The following is a 24,626-nucleotide window of genomic DNA, read 5'->3' as shown; positions in this document are numbered from 1 at the left end:
TGGGAGAGCTGCTGGCCACTCAGGCAGAGGCTCTGCAGAAGCTTGGGACGGTGGTGGCACCGGTGCTGGTACGTGTGTGCGGGTAGGTCAGATCTGGGGTACGGGGGGAGCTGGAGTAGCAGGGGGTCTGAGGAGCGCTGGCGGAAGGGAGACTTCCAGGCAGGGCGTGTGAGAGTCGGGCCTGGGGTACAAGGGTGTGGTGCGGGGTAGAGTGGGCCGAGCCTGCCGGCTAGGAGGAAGGGCGGGTGGCAAGCCGGGTATGTGAGTGGGCTGTGGTGCGAGGAGGATGGTGGGAGAGGACGCCATCGGGGCAGGGTGGTGGGTGAGCTTGCCAGACTGGTGCGCTGGTGCTGCAAGGCGGTCAGGCGAACCACTGGGCTGGGACTGGGGAGCGGTGGGTAAGAAGCAGGCAAGAGAGAAACAGAAACGCGGGATGCGACAGGGGCGAGGTGTGGTCCGAATGGGGTGGGGGCGTTCTACTGCCCCCAGAGACATAAATCGCCTGTCATCAAGAGAAAACATCCAGTCTCATGTGAGTGTGATTGCGTGGGGCTGGGGGTGGGGGGTAGGGGTGGGGGGTGGGGGTGAGGGTGGTGGTTCAGATTTCAAGAGGCCAAAGGAGAGCTTCCATATGATCCAGCAGTCCCATTCCTGGGTACGTGCCCGGAAAAGACGAAACTCTAATGCCAAACGATACGAGTACCCTCCATGTTCGCAGCAGCATTATGTGCAATAGCCAAGGTGGAAAGCCACACAACCGCCCATCAGCAGACGGCTGGCACAAGATGTGGTATCTGTGTAGCATGGATTATTTCTCAGCCATGAGGAAAAAGAATGAAATATTGCCATTAGCCACCACAAGGATGGTCCCAGAGACTACTAGACTTAGCGAAAGATGTCCGACAGAAAAGGACAAGATATGTGGAAACGAAAACCTATTACACATGAATCTATGGGCGAAACAGACTCACAGACACAGAAAACCAAATGATGGTTCCCCAAGGGGAAAGGGAGACGTGGAGTCATAAATCAGAAGCTGAAAGGAATGGATACACACTACTATGTGTGAGGGAGAAAGCAGCAAGGATATACAGAATAACTCGGGGAATAATAGTCACTATCTTCTAGCAAACTGCACTAGAAATCAAGCCGAAAAAATATTAGCCATGGAAAATAGTCTCCCTTTGCTGTGCATCTGAAATGCACACGATATTGTTCATCAGCTGTGCTCCCCAAGCACAAGTACATAGAAGTAAATCACTAATCACTTAGAGAGAGAGAGAGATCAGTGACGAAATACAGAAAGAGGAGAAAGACGAGCTATCATGTGATCCAGCAGTCCCAATCCTCGGGACACACCCGGGCAAGAGAGAAACTATACCTTGAAAAGAGACATGAACCCCCATGTTCACAGCAGCACTATGTGCTATAGCCAAGACATGGAAAACGTACTGTGGAATATTACTCAGCCATCAAAAAAGAATGAAATAGTGCCATGTGCAGCAAAAAGGATGGACCTAGAGAAGATTACACTTAGTGAAGTAAGTCCAACAGCGAGGGAGAGAGATATGTGGAATCTAAACAATCATACCAATGAATCTATGTGCAAAACAGACACAGAGTCACAGACGTAGAACACAAACTGATGCTTACCCAAGGCGAAAGGGAGGAGTGGAAGAATAAGTTGGGAGCTGCGATGAACAGACACACCGTACAATATAGAAAAGAGATCAAGTAACGAGGATATAGAGAATAGCACAGGGAATAAGAGTCAGTATCTTCTGGTACCCCATTATGGAAATAAACCTGAAAATACATCATCTATGGAAAATAGTATCTCCCTGCTGTGCACCTGAAACTAACACACTATTGTCAATCAACTATATTTCCACTACTGCAGCTACTACTCTACAGAAAGGAAGGAAGGAAGGAAGGAAGGAAGGACGGATGGACGGAAGGAAGGAATGTAGGGAGCGAGGAAGGGGTGGAGGGAGGGAGGAAGGAAGAAGCAAAGAAGGAAAGACAAATGAAAGAAAGAAAAACCAAGCAAGCAGCAAAGGAAGAAGCAAGCAAGCAAGGAAAGAAGGAAGGAAGGATAGAAGCAAGAAATAAAGGAAGGAAGGAAGGAAGAAGGAAGGAAGGAAAGGAAATGAAAGAAAGAAAAAGCAAGCAAGGAAGAAACGAAGAAAGAAAAAAGAAAGAAGGACAGGTGAGCTGTCATATGATCTAGCAATCCCAATCCTCAGTACACATCTGGAAAAGACAAAAGCTCTAATTTGAAAAGATGCATGCACCCTCATGTTCATAGCAGCACTGTGTGCCATAGCCAAGACGTGGAAAACACCCAAGTGCTCATCAACAGACGGCAGTTGCAAGAAGGTGTGCTGTACGTGCACGCCAGTGTTCACTGCAGCACTATGTACAAGAGCCGGGACGTGGAAGCAACCTAAATGTCCATCAACAGGTGAATGGGTAAAGAAGATGTGGTACATATACGCGATTGAATATTACTCAGCTGTAAAAAGGAACGCAGTTGGGACATTTGTCGAGACATGGATGGACCTAGAGACTGTCATACAGAGTGAAGTGAGTCAGAAAGAGAAAAACAAATATCGTGTGTTAACACATGTAAGCGGAATAAAGAAAAACGGTACCAATCAACCGGTTTGCAAGGCAGAAATAGAGACACAGATGTAGAGAACAGACATATAGACACCAAGTGGGGAAAGGGGGGCGGGGGGTTGTGGTGGGATGAACTGGCAGGTTGGGATTGCCATATATACATTACTAATAAGAAAAGAAGTATCAAATTGTACACTTTCAATATATGCAGTTTATCGTATGTCCATTGTATCTCAGTAAAAGCTCTTAAGGAAGAAAGAAAAAGAAGATGTGCTGCATGTGTAGTATGCAACATTACTCAGCCATAGAAAGCAATGAAACCTTGCCATTTGGCGCAACCTGGATGATCCTAGAGAATATCACACTTAGTAAAGTAAGTCTGACTGAGAAGGATAAAGGTACGTGGAATCTAAAAACGGCAACGAAGTGAACCTTTGTGCAAAACAAAGAGAGACTCACAGACGTAGAAAACACACGTGTGGTTACCCAAGGGGAAAGTGTAGGGGAGGGACATATTTGGAGGTGGGGTTGGGGTTAAAGGAGAGGCAACAGTATCCCTAAAGCAGAGAAGCAGCAAGGATTTTACTGCCTAGCACCGGGAACTAGCTTCATATCTCCTAAGAAACCGTACTGGAAAATAACCTGAAAAAGCACATTTCACTGAATCGCTTCGCTGTACACCTGACACGAACACAGTATTGTAAATCAACTCTACTTCTACTTAGCTAGGACACAAACAAACAAACACAAACAATCCAAACAGATAAAGGAGGCCACCGGGAGAAATGCAAGAGTAGGATCTTTGACAACGTAGGAATTGGAAAGGATCAGGGAAGGAGTGGGGAGATAGGGGGTGGGATGGGGGTGTTGGGTGGAGTAGCGGTGGTGGTGAGGGCGCGGCCTGAGGTGGTGGTGCTGTCCGGAGCAGCCATGATGCTGTCGGTAGGAGGAGAGGTTCAGGGGAGGGGGGGTGGTCGTGGGGGTGGTGATGGTGGTGGTGGTACTAGTGGTGGAGGAGTGAGCGGTGTTGGAAACATATTTCTGCTGAGGGACAAAACATGAATACAGAGTGCGGTTTGCCATGGCATCGTGGACTTCTCTTGAACTCCTCGTGCAAGACAGTGCTTCGGGGACTCTCTAGGACAATGGGCTGTATCACTGCCCGAGGTGGCACCTTCCTTGCTGCTGGTTGTGCAAACACGGTATCGTTTTCGGAGTGTGGGCAGAGGGAGCCAGAGAGCTTGGAGAGGTGGTGAAAGGTGAAGAGATGGGGCGCGCCGGTGCTAGTGTGGGGTATTGCTTACGGGGCAAGGAGTGACGCAAGTGTGGGGTCAGGGTGAGGAAGAGCACAAGCCCAAGCAAGGTGTCCGGGCGCTAGAGTGGCAGAGCACGCGAGGTGTCAGGTGGTGGAGGCTTGGCTCCGCAGTGTGTGTCGGGTGGGGGGGCGTCCGCGTGGGAAGGACAGGCCGGCAGGTGCGGTGGAGAGCTGCGGGTGGGAGCGAGCTGTGGCAGGCCCGGTGCCTTGGGCGTGGGAGCGGGGACGCCTAGCTCCGCTTTGGGGCTGCGGGAACCAAAAGGCGACGCTGCGGCTGCATGGGCCGGGAATCGAACCCGGGCCTCCCGCGTGGCAGGCGAGAATTCTACCACTGAACCACCCATGCACCGAGGGCGCCTGGCGCCCGATGCTGCCCCAGCGCTGCTCGCAGCCAAGAGCCCGATACTGGGCGCCGCTCGCCCGAGGGCCTCTGCTCCGTTTGCGCAGGAGGCCGACGGCCCACCCCAGTGACAGGCTCCGGGCACGTGGGCGACCCCAGGGCGCCAGGCGGTCGAGAGGACAGAGGGACGGAGGGACGCAGGCGGGCTCGGCCCATCCTGCGCTTTCTCTGCCGTCCACGGCCGCCGCGAGGCTGTCGCTGTCGCCGTCGCCAGAGGAAGCCAGGAGCGGAAGCAGCCCGACCCGCGCCCGAATCGCAGGCAGGGCCGGCGAGGCGAGGCGAGGCGAGGCGCGGCGGCTGCGGCTGAGGGCCGAGTTTCGTCTCGGTGACCGCCAGGTCCCGACCCCAAGTCCCTCTGGCGGCTGGCTTTCTTGCCGCTGCGGGGCGGGCGAGGGCGGCCAGGGGTGGGGGTGGGATGGGAGTGGGGCAGGCATCGGAGCTCGCGCGGGGCCGGGGTCGGGGCCGCGAGCGCCGGAGATGGGCCCCCGGGAGCGCCGCCGCCACCGAGCAGACGCTCAGGCCCAAGGACCACAGGTGCCTGGGCCTCGCTGCTGCGCTCTGGCCCAGCCCTCTCCCGAGGGGTCCCGCTCTGAGGCGTTGGTCGTGAGAGGAGCGACGCGCCAGGGTGCGGTTAGGTCCGGCCGGGGCAGCGGCTTCCCCGGGCAACGTGCGCTGTGGCGCCCAAGGGGGTGGCCCGGGCTGAGGGCCGGACGTCTGTGGGCGGGTGACGGGGCGTCCAGGGCGCGCGCTCTCTCCTCGCTGGAGCACTCTTCCCGGGAGCGACTCCTGCGCCAGGCCTCCTGCAGGGAGGGCCCGGTGGTCCCTGGCCCAGCAGGAAGCTGGGCTGCCTGCGTGCTGGGAGGCAGGCAGCTGTGGCCCAGCCGAGGCCCCAAGGCCAATACGCACCGAGGGCACGCACCCCAGGCCGGCAAGACGGCGTCGGCCACCTCCGCGTGGCTGTGGGGGGAATGGAATGGGCAGGCGGGCCGGCGGGGCTGGCGCAAGGGACAGGATGTTGGACGGAGGGAGAGCTGCTGGTGGCGGACGTGGCAGCAAGGCTGTGAGAGTGAGCCCGCTGTTCACCAGGCAGAAGTCGGGCAGGCGGAAGGCGGGCGAAGAGTCGAGGGCTTTGCACCCGCGTCTGGTGTGTGTGTGGCGGTGGCGGGGTGCAGCGGGTGCAGTGGGAGTGGGAGCGAGGGACGGAGGGCGGAAGGAAGGAAGGGAGGGAGGGAAGGAGAAAAACTAGCAGCAGCAGCAGCAGCAGCAGCAGCAAGCAAGCAGGTGAGGAAAGATGTGGTGCGAAGGACTGAAGGTTGGTGGTGTGGGTGCAGGTAGGAGGGGGCGTACTGGCTGGGCGGGAGGGCGTGTGTCCGGGAGGCTTCCAACGGGGCCATTTCTGCCAAGCCCGCGGGCGGGTGGGCAGGAAGCGCGGCCGTGGCGGAGAGGGTCCCGCGTGTGAGAGGCACGGATGTCCGGGCCTGAGTTTGGAGAGGCCGCAAGAGTGCAGTGCGCCAACGGAGAGGAAGGCGGTCAAGGGCTGCCAGAGGGACGGGTGCGTTAGTGGGGCGGGCCAAAAGGCTGGCTTGTCAGGAGTGGGATTCGAACCCACGCCTCCAGGGGAGACTGCGACCTGAACGCAGCGCCTTAGACCGCTCGGCCATCCTGACGGCGGGCCGGAGCGGGCGCGTCGCCGCTCGGCTGGCTGGGACCCGCCGCGACGCCAACAGCGGTGCCCTTGGCTGGACGCGGTGCTCCGCGCCAGGCGGGCGGCCGTCTGGCTGAGCAACGCACCGGGCGCGCGGTGGCCGACGGCGAGCGAGGCCTGCCGACGCGCCTGGCTCCGGCGCGGTGGCGGCCTCGCCCACCCCTGGCCCCGGACCGCGCCCGGCCGCGTCGGGCCAGCGCGTGCCGGCAGCACCCTCCCGCGCCTCTCTTCGCCGGCCGGGGCACGGCGCACGCCCAGGCCCTCCTCGAAGCCTCGCTTGGCCTGTCGGGCCCCCTGCACCCGGCGCGATCCCCGCGTTGGAGGCAACAGGCAGCGCGCACTGGCAGGTGTCAGCGCCACGCGGGTCCGCGTCCCTGTCGGGGCCGGGGGCTGCTGCTTTGGACGACGCGGTTGGTTTGGTGTCGGGTCGGGTCGGGCACGCGCCCGGCGCCCGTGGTGGGCAGAGGGCAGAGGGCAGAGGGAGGCGCCGGCAGGCAGCCCAGAGCGGCCGGGCGCCCCGGCGGTCGCCGCCGTCCTCGTTAGTATAGTGGTGAGTATCCCCGCCTGTCACGCGGGAGACCGGGGTTCGATTCCCCGACGGGGAGGCAGCACGCCCTCTTTTTGATGGCCGGCGCCGCGCTCGGTCCTGCCGCCGGGTCCCCAAGGGCCCTTCTCCTCCCGTCGCCGTCCGCCCTCCAGCGAGGCCAGCGCGTGCCTAGCCTGCCCGCCCTGCACCCCCTGCAGCCCTCCAGCCCTTCCTCCTCGCCGGGCGCTCGGTCGCCACGGCGAGCCAGGGCCTCCTCTCGACCCCACAACCGCCCGACGACATCGCGGCCCGTCCGAAGGGGCGGCCTCACTGGGCTCCTTGCGGAGCGCCGCACAGCCGCGCAGCTCTGCACAGCGGGCGGGCCGGGTGGGTGGCGGATGAGCGCCGTCCCCTGTCGGTGCGGGAGGCGGCCTGGCCCCGCGCCGGGGGGAGAAGGGCCTTGGGGAGCCAGGTGCTGGAGGACGCGTCCCCCGGGGTGGGGGTGAGGGCGGGGGCGGGGGGTGGCCCGCGGCGTGAAGCCGAGGCCCCGGGAGCAGCAAGGCAGCGAGAGCGCCCCCCTGAGGCGGTCGGGCCGGTGGACTAGGGCAGCTGCGGAGGGCTGGCGCGGCTGGGGCTCCGGGCGGTCGTTGGTGTCGCCTGTGGCAGCACGGAGCTGCCGGCTGGCGGGGCGTCGGGGCAGGGCTGCTCCAGGCGGCGGAGGCGGAGGAGGGGGAGGAGGGGGAGGAGGACCAGGAGGAGGAGGAGGAGGGACAGGAGGAGGAGGAGGAGGACGAGGAGGAGGAGACGGCGGCCGAGGCGGCGGCGAGAGTGCGGTCGGGCGAGCCCGGGGCCGGCGTCTGCGGGCGGCCCGGGCTGTGCAGCGTTGGTGGTATAGTGGTGAGCATAGCTGCCTTCCAAGCAGTTGACCCGGGTTCGATTCCCGGCCAACGCAGTGGGCCGACCTTTTGCCGAGCTCCGCGGGCCTCGGGCCCCGGGCCTGGGAGGGAGAGCCGGGAGCGGGGAGCTAGCTGGCCCTTCGCGGCTTTTCGCGTGTGTGCGAGAAGCAGGCGCGCAGTGTTTTGCGGCTGCGGCCAGCAGGAAGAACGCGAGGGCACGTGCGTTGCCAGGAGCGGCGCGGGGACTGGACTTGGGGGAGCCGGGTCTTGGCGCCGAGGTGGCGCGGCGCGGGCGCTATGGGGCGAGGAGCAGCGAGTGGCAGGCCTGGCGCTCCCTGGTGGTCTAGTGGTTAGGATTCGGCGCTCTCACCGCCGCGGCCCGGGTTCGATTCCCGGTCAGGGAAGCCCTTCTTCTGCCTCTCGGCCTCCCACCGTCCCGCGCCCCCTTTTAGCCAGCCCACGCTTGCTCCGCCGCCTCGGAGCCCCGCCAGCAGCCGCCCGCCACCGTCCACCTCCAGCCCAAGCCCTGCCACGCAACCCTTTTGGCCGCACTGGAGCGCTCGCCCACGCCAGGCCCTCCACATCCCGCCTCCTCCTTCTCGGACCCTTGCCTCAGCCCCAAACACGACTGGCCGGGGCAGCCTCTCTCCCCGCCGAGGCTGTGGCCACGAGCAAACGCCCCCACCTGCGTTTGGACTCTCCGGCAGCACGACTTCTGCCACGACGCATCTCACCGCTGACGACCCAACCCGTCTTCCTTCCTGAGGGGCTGGTGTTGGTGCTGCTGCTGCTGCTGCCTCCGCTGCCCCTGGTGGCGGCGGTGGCAGTCCTGGTGTGGTGCTGGGGCTGGAGCCGCTGCTGCTGCTGCTGCTGTTTGTGGTAAAGGTGGTGGTGGTGGCGGCGGTGGTGGTGATGACAGTGCGGGTGGGGCGGGGGGGTGATGGCAGTGCGGGTGGGGATGGGGGTGGGGGTGGGGGTGCGGATGGCGGTGGGGGGGGTCGGCATGGAGGGGTGGGGGTGGAGGGTCCCGTTGAGTGCCAGCACCTGCGACGCGGATCCATCGGGAAGGTGCAGGAGAGGGATCTCCATCTCCAAGTCGGGCCACTTGCAGGGACTCCGGCCGCTTACTCGTGGGCCAGGTCCTGGACTGCCTGTGACTCCCGTGGCCCGGTGGTGGGCTCCAAGGGCGTCCTGGTCTTGAGCGGGCCATGGGAGCAGAGAGGCGGACCAAGGCACCCCGGAGGCAGAGATGTGAAAATGAATCCAAACACGTGCCAGGAGTTACACCGCCAGGCAGTGGAAGTCAGAGCGCAGGCAGATACCGGAGGTCAGCCGTGAAGACTGAGCCAAGCAGGTGGGATGCGGTGGAAGCAGATGCGTGACAGGGTGGACCACCAGCTAATATCGCATTCCAGGTGCGTGACCAACGCTCTCAACCCTATCACAGTGAGGCAAGAATGTGACCGTGCATACGTCCCTCCCTCCCCCAGAGCAAAGACACACACCCACGTGCGCGCGCGCACACATACACCGCTCCCCTAGACATGACTTCTCATGGTTTCCCATTCTCACCGTTCCTGTCTGTCTATCCAGGATATGCGCTGTCCTCCTTCGCAGCCCGTCCTCACCTTCTCCTAAGGATTCTCCCCAAGGTAAGTCCTCAGTCCCCATGCAGCCCAAGCTTGGGCACCTCTGTCGCCAAAGGCTTTAACGTCTGCTCACAGATTGTTTCCTTCAGAGGCAAACGGGACAGCCGGTGACGTGCACCGACCTGCCGTGGTGGTGTCACACTCGGTGCATTTGGACAACTGCAGGTCCCCTGTGGAAAGGAGCAAGAGTGGGCAGATGGGCCTTCCCATCACCGCAGGAAGTTTCCTCGGTGGCCTTGCTGGTACCTTGGGGGCTGTGTGACAGCGCGGGAGGAAGGTGTTCGTGGCCGTTGGTGGTGGTCACCCCATATGGATTAGGGAACGGAGCAAAACAGCCCTGTGGAGAGAGGGTGGTGGTGAGCCGCTTGCTGGGAGGTGGGAGGAAGGGCCTGGGGTGTCTGGGTGGAGCAGGGGCGGGCACGGAGGTATTGGGCTTGCAGGGACCTGGCCGGGAGAGCTGCTGGCCACTCAGGCAGAGGCTCTGCAGAAGCTTGGGACGGTGGTGGCACCGGTGCTGGTACGTGTGTGCGGGTAGGTCAGATCTGGGGTACGGGGGGAGCTGGAGTAGCAGGGGGTCTGAGGAGCGCTGGCGGAAGGGAGACTTCCAGGCAGGGCGTGTGAGAGTCGGGCCTGGGGTACAAGGGTGTGGTGCGGGGTAGAGTGGGCCGAGCCTGCCGGCTAGGAGGAAGGGCGGGTGGCAAGCCGGGTATGTGAGTGGGCTGTGGTGCGAGGAGGATGGTGGGAGAGGACGCCATCGGGGCAGGGTGGTGGGTGAGCTTGCCAGACTGGTGCGCTGTGCTGCAAGGCGGTCAGGCGAACCACTGGGCTGGGACTGGGGGCGGTGGGTAAGAAGCAGGCAAGAGAGAAACAGAAACGCGGGATGCGACAGGGGCGAGGTGTGGTCCGAATGGGGTGGGGGCGTTCTACTGCCCCAGAGACATAAATCGCCTGTCATCAAGAGAAAACATCCAGTCTCATGTGAGTGTGATTGCGTGGGGCTGGGGGTGGGGGTAGGGGTGGGGGTGGGGGTGAGGGTGGTGGTTCAGATTTCAAGAGGCCAAAGGAGAGCTTCCATATGATCCAGCAGTCCCATTCCTGGGTACGTGCCCGGAAAAGACGAAACTCTAATGCCAAACGATACGAGTACCTCCATGTTCGCAGCAGCATTATGTGCAATAGCCAAGGTGGAAAGCACACAACCGCCCATCAGCAGACGGCTGGCACAAGATGTGGTATCTGTGTAGCATGGATTATTTCTCAGCCATGAGGAAAAAGAATGAAATATTGCCATTAGCCACCACAAGGATGGTCCCAGAGACTACTAGACTTAGCGAAAGATGTCCGACAGAAAAGGACAAGATATGTGGAAACGAAAACCTATTACACATGAATCTATGGGCGAAACAGACTCACAGACACAGAAAACCAAATGATGGTTCCCCAAGGGGAAAGGGAGACGTGGAGTCATAAATCAGAAGCTGAAAGGAATGGATACACACTACTATGTGTGAGGGAGAAAGCAGCAAGGATATACAGAATAACTCGGGGAATAATAGTCACTATCTTCTAGCAAACTGCACTAGAAATCAAGCCGAAAAAATATTAGCCATGGAAAATAGTCTCCCTTTGCTGTGCATCTGAAATGCACACGATATTGTTCATCAGCTGTGCTCCCCAAGCACAAGTACATAGAAGTAAATCACTAATCACTTAGAGAGAGAGAGAGATCAGTGACGAAATACAGAAAGAGGAGAAAGACGAGCTATCATGTGATCCAGCAGTCCCAATCCTCGGGACACACCCGGGCAAGAGAGAAACTATACCTTGAAAAGAGACATGAACCCCCATGTTCACAGCAGCACTATGTGCTATAGCCAAGACATGGAAAACGTACTGTGGAATATTACTCAGCCATCAAAAAAGAATGAAATAGTGCCATGTGCAGCAAAAAGGATGGACCTAGAGAAGATTACACTTAGTGAAGTAAGTCCAACAGCGAGGGAGAGAGATATGTGGAATCTAAACAATCATACCAATGAATCTATGTGCAAAACAGACACAGAGTCACAGACGTAGAACACAAACTGATGCTTACCCAAGGCGAAAGGGAGGAGTGGAAGAATAAGTTGGGAGCTGCGATGAACAGACACACCGTACAATATAGAAAAGAGATCAAGTAACGAGGATATAGAGAATAGCACAGGGAATAAGAGTCAGTATCTTCTGGTACCCCATTATGGAAATAAACCTGAAAATACATCATCTATGGAAAATAGTATCTCCCTGCTGTGCACCTGAAACTAACACACTATTGTCAATCAACTATATTTCCACTACTGCAGCTACTACTCTACAGAAAGGAAGGAAGGAAGGAAGGAAGGAAGGACGGATGGACGGAAGGAAGGAATGTAGGGAGCGAGGAAGGGGTGGAGGGAGGGAGGAAGGAAGAAGCAAAGAAGGAAAGACAAATGAAAGAAAGAAAAACCAAGCAAGCAGCAAAGGAAGAAGCAAGCAAGCAAGGAAAGAAGGAAGGAAGGATAGAAGCAAGAAATAAAGGAAGGAAGGAAGGAAGAAGGAAGGAAGGAAAGGAAATGAAAGAAAGAAAAAGCAAGCAAGGAAGAAACGAAGAAAGAAAAAAGAAAGAAGGACAGGTGAGCTGTCATATGATCTAGCAATCCCAATCCTCAGTACACATCTGGAAAAGACAAAAGCTCTAATTTGAAAAGATGCATGCACCCTCATGTTCATAGCAGCACTGTGTGCCATAGCCAAGACGTGGAAAACACCCAAGTGCTCATCAACAGACGGCAGTTGCAAGAAGGTGTGCTGTACGTGCACGCCAGTGTTCACTGCAGCACTATGTACAAGAGCCGGGACGTGGAAGCAACCTAAATGTCCATCAACAGGTGAATGGGTAAAGAAGATGTGGTACATATACGCGATTGAATATTACTCAGCTGTAAAAAGGAACGCAGTTGGGACATTTGTCGAGACATGGATGGACCTAGAGACTGTCATACAGAGTGAAGTGAGTCAGAAAGAGAAAAACAAATATCGTGTGTTAACACATGTAAGCGGAATAAAGAAAAACGGTACCAATCAACCGGTTTGCAAGGCAGAAATAGAGACACAGATGTAGAGAACAGACATATAGACACCAAGTGGGGAAAGGGGGGCGGGGGGTTGTGGTGGGATGAACTGGCAGGTTGGGATTGCCATATATACATTACTAATAAGAAAAGAAGTATCAAATTGTACACTTTCAATATATGCAGTTTATCGTATGTCCATTGTATCTCAGTAAAAGCTCTTAAGGAAGAAAGAAAAAGAAGATGTGCTGCATGTGTAGTATGCAACATTACTCAGCCATAGAAAGCAATGAAACCTTGCCATTTGGCGCAACCTGGATGATCCTAGAGAATATCACACTTAGTAAAGTAAGTCTGACTGAGAAGGATAAAGGTACGTGGAATCTAAAAACGGCAACGAAGTGAACCTTTGTGCAAAACAAAGAGAGACTCACAGACGTAGAAAACACACGTGTGGTTACCCAAGGGGAAAGTGTAGGGGAGGGACATATTTGGAGGTGGGGTTGGGGTTAAAGGAGAGGCAACAGTATCCCTAAAGCAGAGAAGCAGCAAGGATTTTACTGCCTAGCACCGGGAACTAGCTTCATATCTCCTAAGAAACCGTACTGGAAAATAACCTGAAAAAGCACATTTCACTGAATCGCTTCGCTGTACACCTGACACGAACACAGTATTGTAAATCAACTCTACTTCTACTTAGCTAGGACACAAACAAACAAACACAAACAATCCAAACAGATAAAGGAGGCCACCGGGAGAAATGCAAGAGTAGGATCTTTGACAACGTAGGAATTGGAAAGGATCAGGGAAGGAGTGGGGAGATAGGGGGTGGGATGGGGGTGTTGGGTGGAGTAGCGGTGGTGGTGAGGGCGCGGCCTGAGGTGGTGGTGCTGTCCGGAGCAGCCATGATGCTGTCGGTAGGAGGAGAGGTTCAGGGGAGGGGGGGTGGTCGTGGGGGTGGTGATGGTGGTGGTGGTACTAGTGGTGGAGGAGTGAGCGGTGTTGGAAACATATTTCTGCTGAGGGACAAAACATGAATACAGAGTGCGGTTTGCCATGGCATCGTGGACTTCTCTTGAACTCCTCGTGCAAGACAGTGCTTCGGGGACTCTCTAGGACAATGGGCTGTATCACTGCCCGAGGTGGCACCTTCCTTGCTGCTGGTTGTGCAAACACGGTATCGTTTTCGGAGTGTGGGCAGAGGGAGCCAGAGAGCTTGGAGAGGTGGTGAAAGGTGAAGAGATGGGGCGCGCCGGTGCTAGTGTGGGGTATTGCTTACGGGGCAAGGAGTGACGCAAGTGTGGGGTCAGGGTGAGGAAGAGCACAAGCCCAAGCAAGGTGTCCGGGCGCTAGAGTGGCAGAGCACGCGAGGTGTCAGGTGGTGGAGGCTTGGCTCCGCAGTGTGTGTCGGGTGGGGGGGCGTCCGCGTGGGAAGGACAGGCCGGCAGGTGCGGTGGAGAGCTGCGGGTGGGAGCGAGCTGTGGCAGGCCCGGTGCCTTGGGCGTGGGAGCGGGGACGCCTAGCTCCGCTTTGGGGCTGCGGGAACCAAAAGGCGACGCTGCGGCTGCATGGGCCGGGAATCGAACCCGGGCCTCCCGCGTGGCAGGCGAGAATTCTACCACTGAACCACCCATGCACCGAGGGCGCCTGGCGCCCGATGCTGCCCCAGCGCTGCTCGCAGCCAAGAGCCCGATACTGGGCGCCGCTCGCCCGAGGGCCTCTGCTCCGTTTGCGCAGGAGGCCGACGGCCCACCCCAGTGACAGGCTCCGGGCACGTGGGCGACCCCAGGGCGCCAGGCGGTCGAGAGGACAGAGGGACGGAGGGACGCAGGCGGGCTCGGCCCATCCTGCGCTTTCTCTGCCGTCCACGGCCGCCGCGAGGCTGTCGCTGTCGCCGTCGCCAGAGGAAGCCAGGAGCGGAAGCAGCCCGACCCGCGCCCGAATCGCAGGCAGGGCCGGCGAGGCGAGGCGAGGCGAGGCGCGGCGGCTGCGGCTGAGGGCCGAGTTTCGTCTCGGTGACCGCCAGGTCCCGACCCCAAGTCCCTCTGGCGGCTGGCTTTCTTGCCGCTGCGGGGCGGGCGAGGGCGGCCAGGGGTGGGGGTGGGATGGGAGTGGGGCAGGCATCGGAGCTCGCGCGGGGCCGGGGTCGGGGCCGCGAGCGCCGGAGATGGGCCCCCGGGAGCGCCGCCGCCACCGAGCAGACGCTCAGGCCCAAGGACCACAGGTGCCTGGGCCTCGCTGCTGCGCTCTGGCCCAGCCCTCTCCCGAGGGGTCCCGCTCTGAGGCGTTGGTCGTGAGAGGAGCGACGCGCCAGGGTGCGGTTAGGTCCGGCCGGGGCAGCGGCTTCCCCGGGCAACGTGCGCTGTGGCGCCCAAGGGGGTGGCCCGGGCTGAGGGCCGGACGTCTGTGGGCGGGTGACGGGGCGTCCAGGGCGCGCGCTCTCTCCTCGCTGGAGCACTCTTCCCGGGAGCGACTCCTGCGCCAGGCCTCCTGCAGGGAGGGCCCGGTGGTCCCTGGCCCAGCAGGAAGCTGGGCTGCCTGCGTGCTGGGAGGCAGGCAGCTGTGGCCCAGCCGAGGCCCCAAGGCCAATACGCACCGAGGGCACGCACCCCAGGCCGGCAAGACGGCGTCGGCCACCTCCGCGTGGCTGTGGGGGGAATGGAATGGGCAGGCGGGCCGGCGGGGCTGGCGCAAGGGACAGGATGTTGGACGGAGGGAGAGCTGCTGGTGGCGGACGTGGCAGCAAGGCTGTGAGAGTGAGCCCGCTGTTCACCAGGCAGAAGTCGGGCAGGCGGAAGGCGGGCGAAGAGTCGAGGGCTTTGCACCCGCGTCTGGTGTGTGTGTGGCGGTGGCGGGGTGCAGCGGGTGCAGTGGGAGTGGGAGCGAGGGACGGAGGGCGGAAGGAAGGAAGGGAGGGAGGGAAGGAGAAAAACTAGCAGCAGCAGCAGCAGCAGCAGCAGCAAGCAAGCAGGTGAGGAAAGATGTGGTGCGAAGGACTGAAGGTTGGTGGTGTGGGTGCAGGTAGGAGGGGGCGTACTGGCTGGGCGGGAGGGCGTGTGTCCGGGAGGCTTCCAACGGGGCCATTTCTGCCAAGCCCGCGGGCGGGTGGGCAGGAAGCGCGGCCGTGGCGGAGAGGGTCCCGCGTGTGAGAGGCACGGATGTCCGGGCCTGAGTTTGGAGAGGCCGCAAGAGTGCAGTGCGCCAACGGAGAGGAAGGCGGTCAAGGGCTGCCAGAGGGACGGGTGCGTTAGTGGGGCGGGCCAAAAGGCTGGCTTGTCAGGAGTGGGATTCGAACCCACGCCTCCAGGGGAGACTGCGACCTGAACGCAGCGCCTTAGACCGCTCGGCCATCCTGACGGCGGGCCGGAGCGGGCGCGTCGCCGCTCGGCTGGCTGGGACCCGCCGCGACGCCAACAGCGGTGCCCTTGGCTGGACGCGGTGCTCCGCGCCAGGCGGGCGGCCGTCTGGCTGAGCAACGCACCGGGCGCGCGGTGGCCGACGGCGAGCGAGGCCTGCCGACGCGCCTGGCTCCGGCGCGGTGGCGGCCTCGCCCACCCCTGGCCCCGGACCGCGCCCGGCCGCGTCGGGCCAGCGCGTGCCGGCAGCACCCTCCCGCGCCTCTCTTCGCCGGCCGGGGCACGGCGCACGCCCAGGCCCTCCTCGAAGCCTCGCTTGGCCTGTCGGGCCCCCTGCACCCGGCGCGATCCCCGCGTTGGAGGCAACAGGCAGCGCGCACTGGCAGGTGTCAGCGCCACGCGGGTCCGCGTCCCTGTCGGGGCCGGGGGCTGCTGCTTTGGACGACGCGGTTGGTTTGGTGTCGGGTCGGGTCGGGCACGCGCCCGGCGCCCGTGGTGGGCAGAGGGCAGAGGGCAGAGGGAGGCGCCGGCAGGCAGCCCAGAGCGGCCGGGCGCCCCGGCGGTCGCCGCCGTCCTCGTTAGTATAGTGGTGAGTATCCCCGCCTGTCACGCGGGAGACCGGGGTTCGATTCCCCGACGGGGAGGCAGCACGCCCTCTTTTTGATGGCCGGCGCCGCGCTCGGTCCTGCCGCCCGGCCCCCAAGGGCCCTTCTCCTCCCGTCGCCGTCCGCCCTCCAGCGAGGCCAGCGCGTGCCTAGCCTGCCCGCCCTGCACCCCCTGCAGCCCTCCAGCCCTTCCTCCTCGCCGGGCGCTCGGTCGCCACGGCGAGCCAGGGCCTCCTCTCGACCCCACAACCGCCCGACGACATCGCGGCCCGTCCGAAGGGGCGGCCTCACTGGGCTCCTTGCGGAGCGCCGCACAGCCGCGCAGCTCTGCACAGCGGGCGGGCCGGGTGGGTGGCGGATGAGCGCCGTCCCCTGTCGGTGCGGGAGGCGGCCTGGCCCCGCGCCGGGGGGAGAAGGGCCTTGGGGAGCCAGGTGCTGGAGGACGCGTCCCCCGGGGTGGGGGTGAGGGCGGGGGCGGGGGGTGGCCCGCGGCGTGAAGCCGAGGCCCCGGGAGCAGCAAGGCAGCGAGAGCGCCCCCCTGAGGCGGTCGGGCCGGTGGACTAGGGCAGCTGCGGAGGGCTGGCGCGGCTGGGGCTCCGGGCGGTCGTTGGTGTCGCCTGTGGCAGCACGGAGCTGCCGGCTGGCGGGGCGTCGGGGCAGGGCTGCTCCAGGCGGCGGAGGCGGAGGAGGGGGAGGAGGGGGAGGAGGACCAGGAGGAGGAGGAGGAGGGACAGGAGGAGGAGGAGGAGGACGAGGAGGAGGAGACGGCGGCCGAGGCGGCGGCGAGAGTGCGGTCGGGCGAGCCCGGGGCCGGCGTCTGCGGGCGGCCCGGGCTGTGCAGCGTTGGTGGTATAGTGGTGAGCATAGCTGCCTTCCAAGCAGTTGACCCGGGTTCGATTCCCGGCCAACGCAGTGGGCCGACCTTTTGCCGAGCTCCGCGGGCCTCGGGCCCCGGGCCTGGGAGGGAGAGCCGGGAGCGGGGAGCTAGCTGGCCCTTCGCGGCTTTTCGCGTGTGTGCGAGAAGCAGGCGCGCAGTGTTTTGCGGCTGCGGCCAGCAGGAAGAACGCGAGGGCACGTGCGTTGCCAGGAGCGGCGCGGGGACTGGACTTGGGGGAGCCGGGTCTTGGCGCCGAGGTGGCGCGGCGCGGGCGCTATGGGGCGAGGAGCAGCGAGTGGCAGGCCTGGCGCTCCCTGGTGGTCTAGTGGTTAGGATTCGGCGCTCTCACCGCCGCGGCCCGGGTTCGATTCCCGGTCAGGGAAGCCCTTCTTCTGCCTCTCGGCCTCCCACCGTCCCGCGCCCCCTTTTAGCCAGCCCACGCTTGCTCCGCCGCCTCGGAGCCCCGCCAGCAGCCGCCCGCCACCGTCCACCTCCAGCCCAAGCCCTGCCACGCAACCCTTTTGGCCGCACTGGAGCGCTCGCCCACGCCAGGCCCTCCACATCCCGCCTCCTCCTTCTCGGACCCTTGCCTCAGCCCCAAACACGACTGGCCGGGGCAGCCTCTCTCCCCGCCGAGGCTGTGGCCACGAGCAAACGCCCCCACCTGCGTTTGGACTCTCCGGCAGCACGACTTCTGCCACGACGCATCTCACCGCTGACGACCCATCCCGTCTTCCTTCCTGAGGGGCTGGTGTTGGTGCTGCTGCTGCTGCTGCTGCTGCTGTTTGTGGTAAAGGTGGTGGTGGTGGCGGCGGTGGTGGTGATGACAGTGCGGGTGGGGCGGGGGGGTGATGGCAGTGCGGGTGGGGATGGGGGTGGGGGTGGGGGTGCGGATGGCGGTGGGGGGGGTCGGCATGGAGGGGTGGGGGTGGAGGGTACCATTGAGTGCCAGCACCTGCGACGCGGATCCATCGGGAAGGTGCAGGAGAGGGATCTCCATCTCCAAGTCGGGCCACTTGCAGGGACTCCGGCCGCTTACTCGTGGGCCAGGTCCTGGACTGCCTGTGACTCCCGTGGCCCGGTGGTGGGCTCCAAGGGCGTCCTGGTCTTGAGCGGGCCATGGGAGCAGAGAGGCGGACCAAGGCACCCCGGAGGCAGAGATGTGAAAATGAATCCAAACACGTGCCAGGAGTTACACCGCCAGGCAGTGGAAGTCAGAGCGCAGGCAGATACCGGAGGTCAGCTGTGAAGACGGAGCCAAGCAGGTGGGATGCGGTGGAAGCAGATGCGTGACAGGGTGGACCACCAGCTAATATCGCATTCCAGGTGCGTGACCAACGCTCTCAACCCTATCACAGTGAGGCAAGAATGTGACCGTGCATACGTCCCTCCCTCCCCCAGAGCAAAGACACACACCCACGTGCGCGCGCGCACACATACACCGCTCCCCTAGACATGACTTCTCATGGTTTCCCATTCTCACCGTTCCTGTCTGTCTATCCAGGATATGCGCTGTCCTCCTTCGCAGCCCGTCCTCACCTTCTCCTAAGGATTCTCCCCAAGGTAAGTCCTCAGTCCCCATGCAGCCCAAGCTTGGGCACCTCTGTCGCCAAAGGCTTTAACGTCTGCTCACAGATTGTTTCCTTCAGAGGCAAACGGGACAGCCGGTGACGTGCACCGACCTGCCGTGGTGGTGTCACACTCGGTGCATTTGGACAACTGCAGGTCCCCTGTGGAAAGGAGCGAGAGTGGGCAGATGGGCCTTCCCATCACCGCAGGAAGTTTCCTCGGTGGCCTTGCTGGTACCTTGGGGGCTGTGTGACAGCGCGGGAGGAAGGTGTTCGTGGCCGTTGGTGGTGGTCACCCCATGTGGATTAGGGAACGGAGCAAAACAGCCCTGTGGAGAGAGGGTGGTGGTGAGCCGCTTGCTGGGAGGTGGGAGGAAGGGCCTGGGGTGTCTGGGTGGAGCAGGGGCGGGCACGGAGGTATTGGGCTTGCAGGGACCTGGCCGGGAGAGCTGCTGGCCACTCAGGCAGAGGCTCTGCAGAAGCTTGGGACGGTGGTGGCACCGGTGCTGGTACGTGTGTGCGGGTAGGTCAGATCTGGGGTACGGGGGGAGCTGGAGTAGCAGGGGGTCTGAGGAGCGCTGGCGGAAGGGAGACTTCCAGGCAGGGCGTGTGAGAGTCGGGCCTGGGGTACAAGGGTGTGGTGCGGGGTAGAGTGGGCCGAGCCTGCCGGCTAGGAGGAAGGGCGGGTGGCAAGCCGGGTATGTGAGTGGGCTGTGGTGCGAGGAGGATGGTGGGAGAGGACGCCATCGGGGCAGGGTGGTGGGTGAGCTTGCCAGACTGGTGCGCTGTGCTGCAAGGCGGTCAGGCGAACCACTGGGCTGGGACTGGGGGCGGTGGGTAAGAAGCAGGCAAGAGAGAAACAGAAACGCGGGATGCGACAGGGGCGAGGTGTGGTCCGAATGGGGTGGGGGCGTTCTACTGCCCCAGAGACATAAATCGCCTGTCATCAAGAGAAAACATCCAGTCTCATGTGAGTGTGATTGCGTGGGGCTGGGGGTGGGGGTAGGGGTGGGGGTGGGGGTGAGGGTGGTGGTTCAGATTTCAAGAGGCCAAAGGAGAGCTTCCATATGATCCAGCAGTCCCATTCCTGGGTACGTGCCCGGAAAAGACGAAACTCTAATGCCAAACGATACGAGTACCTCCATGTTCGCAGCAGCATTATGTGCAATAGCCAAGGTGGAAAGCACACAACCGCCCATCAGCAGACGGCTGGCACAAGATGTGGTATCTGTGTAGCATGGATTATTTCTCAGCCATGAGGAAAAAGAATGAAATATTGCCATTAGCCACCACAAGGATGGTCCCAGAGACTACTAGACTTAGCGAAAGACGTCCGACAGAAAAGGACAAGATATGTGGAAACGAAAACCTATTACACATGAATCTATGGGCGAAACAGACTCACAGACACAGAAAACCAAATGATGGTTCCCCAAGGGGAAAGGGAGACGTGGAGTCATAAATCAGAAGCTGAAAGGAATGGATACACACTACTATGTGTGAGGGAGAAAGCAGCAAGGATATACAGAATAACTCGGGGAATAATAGTCACTATCTTCTAGCAAACTGCACTAGAAATCAAGCCGAAAAAATATTAGCCATGGAAAATAGTCTCCCTTTGCTGTGCATCTGAAATGCACACGATATTGTTCATCAGCTGTGCTCCCCAAGCACAAGTACATAGAAGTAAATCACTAATCACTTAGAGAGAGAGAGAGATCAGTGACGAAATACAGAAAGAGGAGAAAGACGAGCTATCATGTGATCCAGCAGTCCCAATCCTCGGGACACACCCGGGCAAGAGAGAAACTATACCTTGAAAAGAGACATGAACCCCCATGTTCACAGCAGCACTATGTGCTATAGCCAAGACATGGAAAACGTACTGTGGAATATTACTCAGCCATCAAAAAAGAATGAAATAGTGCCATGTGCAGCAAAAAGGATGGACCTAGAGAAGATTACACTTAGTGAAGTAAGTCCAACAGCGAGGGAGAGAGATATGTGGAATCTAAACAATCATACCAATGAATCTATGTGCAAAACAGACACAGAGTCACAGACGTAGAACACAAACTGATGCTTACCCAAGGCGAAAGGGAGGAGTGGAAGAATAAGTTGGGAGCTGCGATGAACAGACACACCGTACAATATAGAAAAGAGATCAAGTAACGAGGATATAGAGAATAGCACAGGGAATAAGAGTCAGTATCTTCTGGTACCCCATTATGGAAATAAACCTGAAAATACATCATCTATGGAAAATAGTATCTCCCTGCTGTGCACCTGAAACTAACACACTATTGTCAATCAACTATACTTCCACTACTGCAGCTACTACTCTACAGAAAGGAAGGAAGGAAGGAAGGAAGGAAGGACGGATGGACGGAAGGAAGGAATGTAGGGAGCGAGGAAGGGGTGGAGGGAGGGAGGAAGGAAGAAGCAAAGAAGGAAAGACAAATGAAAGAAAGAAAAACCAAGCAAGCAGCAAAGGAAGAAGCAAGCAAGCAAGGAAAGAAGGAAGGAAGGATAGAAGCAAGAAATAAAGGAAGGAAGGAAGGAAGAAGGAAGGAAGGAAAGGAAAGGAAAGAAAGAAAAAGCAAGCAAGGAAGAAACGAAGAAAGAAAAAAGAAAGAAGGACAGGTGAGCTGTCATATGATCTAGCAATCCCAATCCTCAGTACACATCTGGAAAAGACAAAAGCTCTAATTTGAAAAGATGCATGCACCCTCATGTTCATAGCAGCACTGTGTGCCATAGCCAAGACGTGGAAAACACCCAAGTGCTCATCAACAGACGGCAGTTGCAAGAAGGTGTGCTGTACGTGCACGCCAGTGTTCACTGCAGCACTATGTACAAGAGCCGGGACGTGGAAGCAACCTAAATGTCCATCAACAGGTGAATGGGTAAAGAAGATGTGGTACATATACGCGATTGAATATTACTCAGCTGTAAAAAGGAACGCAGTTGGGACATTTGTCGAGACATGGATGGACCTAGAGACTGTCATACAGAGTGAAGTGAGTCAGAAAGAGAAAAACAAATATCGTGTGTTAACACATGTAAGCGGAATAAAGAAAAACGGTACCAATCAACCGGTTTGCAAGGCAGAAATAGAGACACAGATGTAGAGAACAGACATATAGACACCAAGTGGGGAAAGGGGGGCGGGGGGTTGTGGTGGGATGAACTGGCAGGTTGGGATTGCCATATATACATTACTAATAAGAAAAGAAGTATCAAATTGTACACTTTCAATATATGCAGTTTATCGTATGTCCATTGTATCTCAGTAAAAGCTCTTAAGGAAGAAAGAAAAAGAAGATGTGCTGCATGTGTAGTATGCAACATTACTCAGCCATAGAAAGCAATGAAACCTTGCCATTTGGCGCAACCTGGATGATCCTAGAGAATATCACACTTAGTAAAGTAAGTCTGACTGAGAAGGATAAAGGTACGTGGAATCTAAAAACGGCAACGAAGTGAACCTTTGTGCAAAACAAAGAGAGACTCACAGACGTAGAAAACACACGTGTGGTTACCCAAGGGGAAAGTGTAGGGGAGGGACATATTTGGAGGTGGGGTTGGGGTTAAAGGAGAGGCAACAGTATCCCTAAAGCAGAGAAGCAGCAAGGATTTTACTGCCTAGCACCGGGAACTAGCTTCATATCTCCTAAGAAACCGTACTGGAAAATAACCTGAAAAAGCACATTTCACTGAATCGCTTCGCTGTACACCTGACACGAACACAGTATTGTAAATCAACTCTACTTCTACTTAGCTAGGACACAAACAAACAAACACAAACAATCCAAACAGATAAAGGAGGCCACCGGGAGAAATGCAAGAGTAGGATCTTTGACAACGTAGGAATTGGAAAGGATCAGGGAAGGAGTGGGGAGATAGGGGGTGGGATGGGGGTGTTGGGTGGAGTAGCGGTGGTGGTGAGGGCGCGGCCTGAGGTGGTGGTGCTGTCCGGAGCAGCCATGATGCTGTCGGTAGGAGGAGAGGTTCAGGGGAGGGGGGGTGGTCGTGGGGGTGGTGATGGTGGTGGTGGTACTAGTGGTGGAGGAGTGAGCGGTGTTGGAAACATATTTCTGCTGAGGGACAAAACATGAATACAGAGTGCGGTTTGCCATGGCATCGTGGACTTCTCTTGAACTCCTCGTGCAAGACAGTGCTTCGGGGACTCTCTAGGACAATGGGCTGTATCACTGCCCGAGGTGGCACCTTCCTTGCTGCTGGTTGTGCAAACACGGTATCGTTTTCGGAGTGTGGGCAGAGGGAGCCAGAGAGCTTGGAGAGGTGGTGAAAGGTGAAGAGATGGGGCGCGCCGGTGCTAGTGTGGGGTATTGCTTACGGGGCAAGGAGTGACGCAAGTGTGGGGTCAGGGTGAGGAAGAGCACAAGCCCAAGCAAGGTGTCCGGGCGCTAGAGTGGCAGAGCACGCGAGGTGTCAGGTGGTGGAGGCTTGGCTCCGCAGTGTGTGTCGGGTGGGGGGGCGTCCGCGTGGGAAGGACAGGCCGGCAGGTGCGGTGGAGAGCTGCGGGTGGGAGCGAGCTGTGGCAGGCCCGGTGCCTTGGGCGTGGGAGCGGGGACGCCTAGCTCCGCTTTGGGGCTGCGGGAACCAAAAGGCGACGCTGCGGCTGCATGGGCCGGGAATCGAACCCGGGCCTCCCGCGTGGCAGGCGAGAATTCTACCACTGAACCACCCATGCACCGAGGGCGCCTGGCGCCCGATGCTGCCCCAGCGCTGCTCGCAGCCAAGAGCCCGATACTGGGCGCCGCTCGCCCGAGGGCCTCTGCTCCGTTTGCGCAGGAGGCCGACGGCCCACCCCAGTGACAGGCTCCGGGCACGTGGGCGACCCCAGGGCGCCAGGCGGTCGAGAGGACAGAGGGACGGAGGGACGCAGGCGGGCTCGGCCCATCCTGCGCTTTCTCTGCCGTCCACGGCCGCCGCGAGGCTGTCGCTGTCGCCGTCGCCAGAGGAAGCCAGGAGCGGAAGCAGCCCGACCCGCGCCCGAATCGCAGGCAGGGCCGGCGAGGCGAGGCGAGGCGAGGCGCGGCGGCTGCGGCTGAGGGCCGAGTTTCGTCTCGGTGACCGCCAGGTCCCGACCCCAAGTCCCTCTGGCGGCTGGCTTTCTTGCCGCTGCGGGGCGGGCGAGGGCGGCCAGGGGTGGGGGTGGGATGGGAGTGGGGCAGGCATCGGAGCTCGCGCGGGGCCGGGGTCGGGGCCGCGAGCGCCGGAGATGGGCCCCCGGGAGCGCCGCCGCCACCGAGCAGACGCTCAGGCCCAAGGACCACAGGTGCCTGGGCCTCGCTGCTGCGCTCTGGCCCAGCCCTCTCCCGAGGGGTCCCGCTCTGAGGCGTTGGTCGTGAGAGGAGCGACGCGCCAGGGTGCGGTTAGGTCCGGCCGGGGCAGCGGCTTCCCCGGGCAACGTGCGCTGTGGCGCCCAAGGGGGTGGCCCGGGCTGAGGGCCGGACGTCTGTGGGCGGGTGACGGGGCGTCCAGGGCGCGCGCTCTCTCCTCGCTGGAGCACTCTTCCCGGGAGCGACTCCTGCGCCAGGCCTCCTGCAGGGAGGGCCCGGTGGTCCCTGGCCCAGCAGGAAGCTGGGCTGCCTGCGTGCTGGGAGGCAGGCAGCTGTGGCCCAGCCGAGGCCCCAAGGCCAATACGCACCGAGGGCACGCACCCCAGGCCGGCAAGACGGCGTCGGCCACCTCCGCGTGGCTGTGGGGGGAATGGAATGGGCAGGCGGGCCGGCGGGGCTGGCGCAAGGGACAGGATGTTGGACGGAGGGAGAGCTGCTGGTGGCGGACGTGGCAGCAAGGCTGTGAGAGTGAGCCCGCTGTTCACCAGGCAGAAGTCGGGCAGGCGGAAGGCGGGCGAAGAGTCGAGGGCTTTGCACCCGCGTCTGGTGTGTGTGTGGCGGTGGCGGGGTGCAGCGGGTGCAGTGGGAGTGGGAGCGAGGGACGGAGGGCGGAAGGAAGGAAGGGAGGGAGGGAAGGAGAAAAACTAGC

General features: G+C 60.3%; 11 non-coding genes across 11 annotated transcripts; 6 read left to right on the top strand and 5 right to left on the bottom strand.

Moving 5' to 3' along the window:
- Nucleotides 1-4,212: 4,212 nt before the first annotated feature.
- TRNAG-GCC (transfer RNA glycine (anticodon GCC)) lies at nucleotides 4,213-4,283 on the bottom strand. Its single transcript has one exon. It is a non-coding gene; the product is annotated as a tRNA-Gly (tRNA).
- A 1,638-nt stretch (nucleotides 4,284-5,921) lies between these two features.
- Nucleotides 5,922-6,004, bottom strand: TRNAL-CAG (transfer RNA leucine (anticodon CAG)). Its single transcript has one exon. It is a non-coding gene; the product is annotated as a tRNA-Leu (tRNA).
- Nucleotides 6,005-6,575: 571 nt separating this feature from the next.
- On the top strand, nucleotides 6,576-6,647 carry TRNAD-GUC (transfer RNA aspartic acid (anticodon GUC)). The gene has a single exon. It is a non-coding gene; the product is annotated as a tRNA-Asp (tRNA).
- An 801-nt stretch (nucleotides 6,648-7,448) lies between these two features.
- On the top strand, nucleotides 7,449-7,520 carry TRNAG-UCC (transfer RNA glycine (anticodon UCC)). The gene has a single exon. It is a non-coding gene; the product is annotated as a tRNA-Gly (tRNA).
- A 276-nt stretch (nucleotides 7,521-7,796) lies between these two features.
- On the top strand, nucleotides 7,797-7,868 carry TRNAE-CUC (transfer RNA glutamic acid (anticodon CUC)). The gene has a single exon. It is a non-coding gene; the product is annotated as a tRNA-Glu (tRNA).
- Nucleotides 7,869-13,767: 5,899 nt separating this feature from the next.
- TRNAG-GCC (transfer RNA glycine (anticodon GCC)) lies at nucleotides 13,768-13,838 on the bottom strand. The gene has a single exon. It is a non-coding gene; the product is annotated as a tRNA-Gly (tRNA).
- Nucleotides 13,839-15,476: 1,638 nt separating this feature from the next.
- On the bottom strand, nucleotides 15,477-15,559 carry TRNAL-CAG (transfer RNA leucine (anticodon CAG)). The gene has a single exon. It is a non-coding gene; the product is annotated as a tRNA-Leu (tRNA).
- Nucleotides 15,560-16,130: 571 nt separating this feature from the next.
- TRNAD-GUC (transfer RNA aspartic acid (anticodon GUC)) lies at nucleotides 16,131-16,202 on the top strand. The gene has a single exon. It is a non-coding gene; the product is annotated as a tRNA-Asp (tRNA).
- An 801-nt stretch (nucleotides 16,203-17,003) lies between these two features.
- On the top strand, nucleotides 17,004-17,075 carry TRNAG-UCC (transfer RNA glycine (anticodon UCC)). The gene has a single exon. It is a non-coding gene; the product is annotated as a tRNA-Gly (tRNA).
- A 276-nt stretch (nucleotides 17,076-17,351) lies between these two features.
- Nucleotides 17,352-17,423, top strand: TRNAE-CUC (transfer RNA glutamic acid (anticodon CUC)). Its single transcript has one exon. It is a non-coding gene; the product is annotated as a tRNA-Glu (tRNA).
- A 5,831-nt stretch (nucleotides 17,424-23,254) lies between these two features.
- TRNAG-GCC (transfer RNA glycine (anticodon GCC)) lies at nucleotides 23,255-23,325 on the bottom strand. Its single transcript has one exon. It is a non-coding gene; the product is annotated as a tRNA-Gly (tRNA).
- Nucleotides 23,326-24,626: the final 1,301 nt, after the last annotated feature.

The sequence above is a fragment of the Hippopotamus amphibius genome, chromosome 3 (genome assembly GCF_030028045.1).
Source record: "Hippopotamus amphibius kiboko isolate mHipAmp2 chromosome 3, mHipAmp2.hap2, whole genome shotgun sequence".
NCBI lineage: Eukaryota > Metazoa > Chordata > Mammalia > Artiodactyla > Hippopotamidae > Hippopotamus > Hippopotamus amphibius.
Note: the sequence above shows the minus strand (reverse complement) of the source record. Positions and strands in the feature narration are given on the sequence as shown.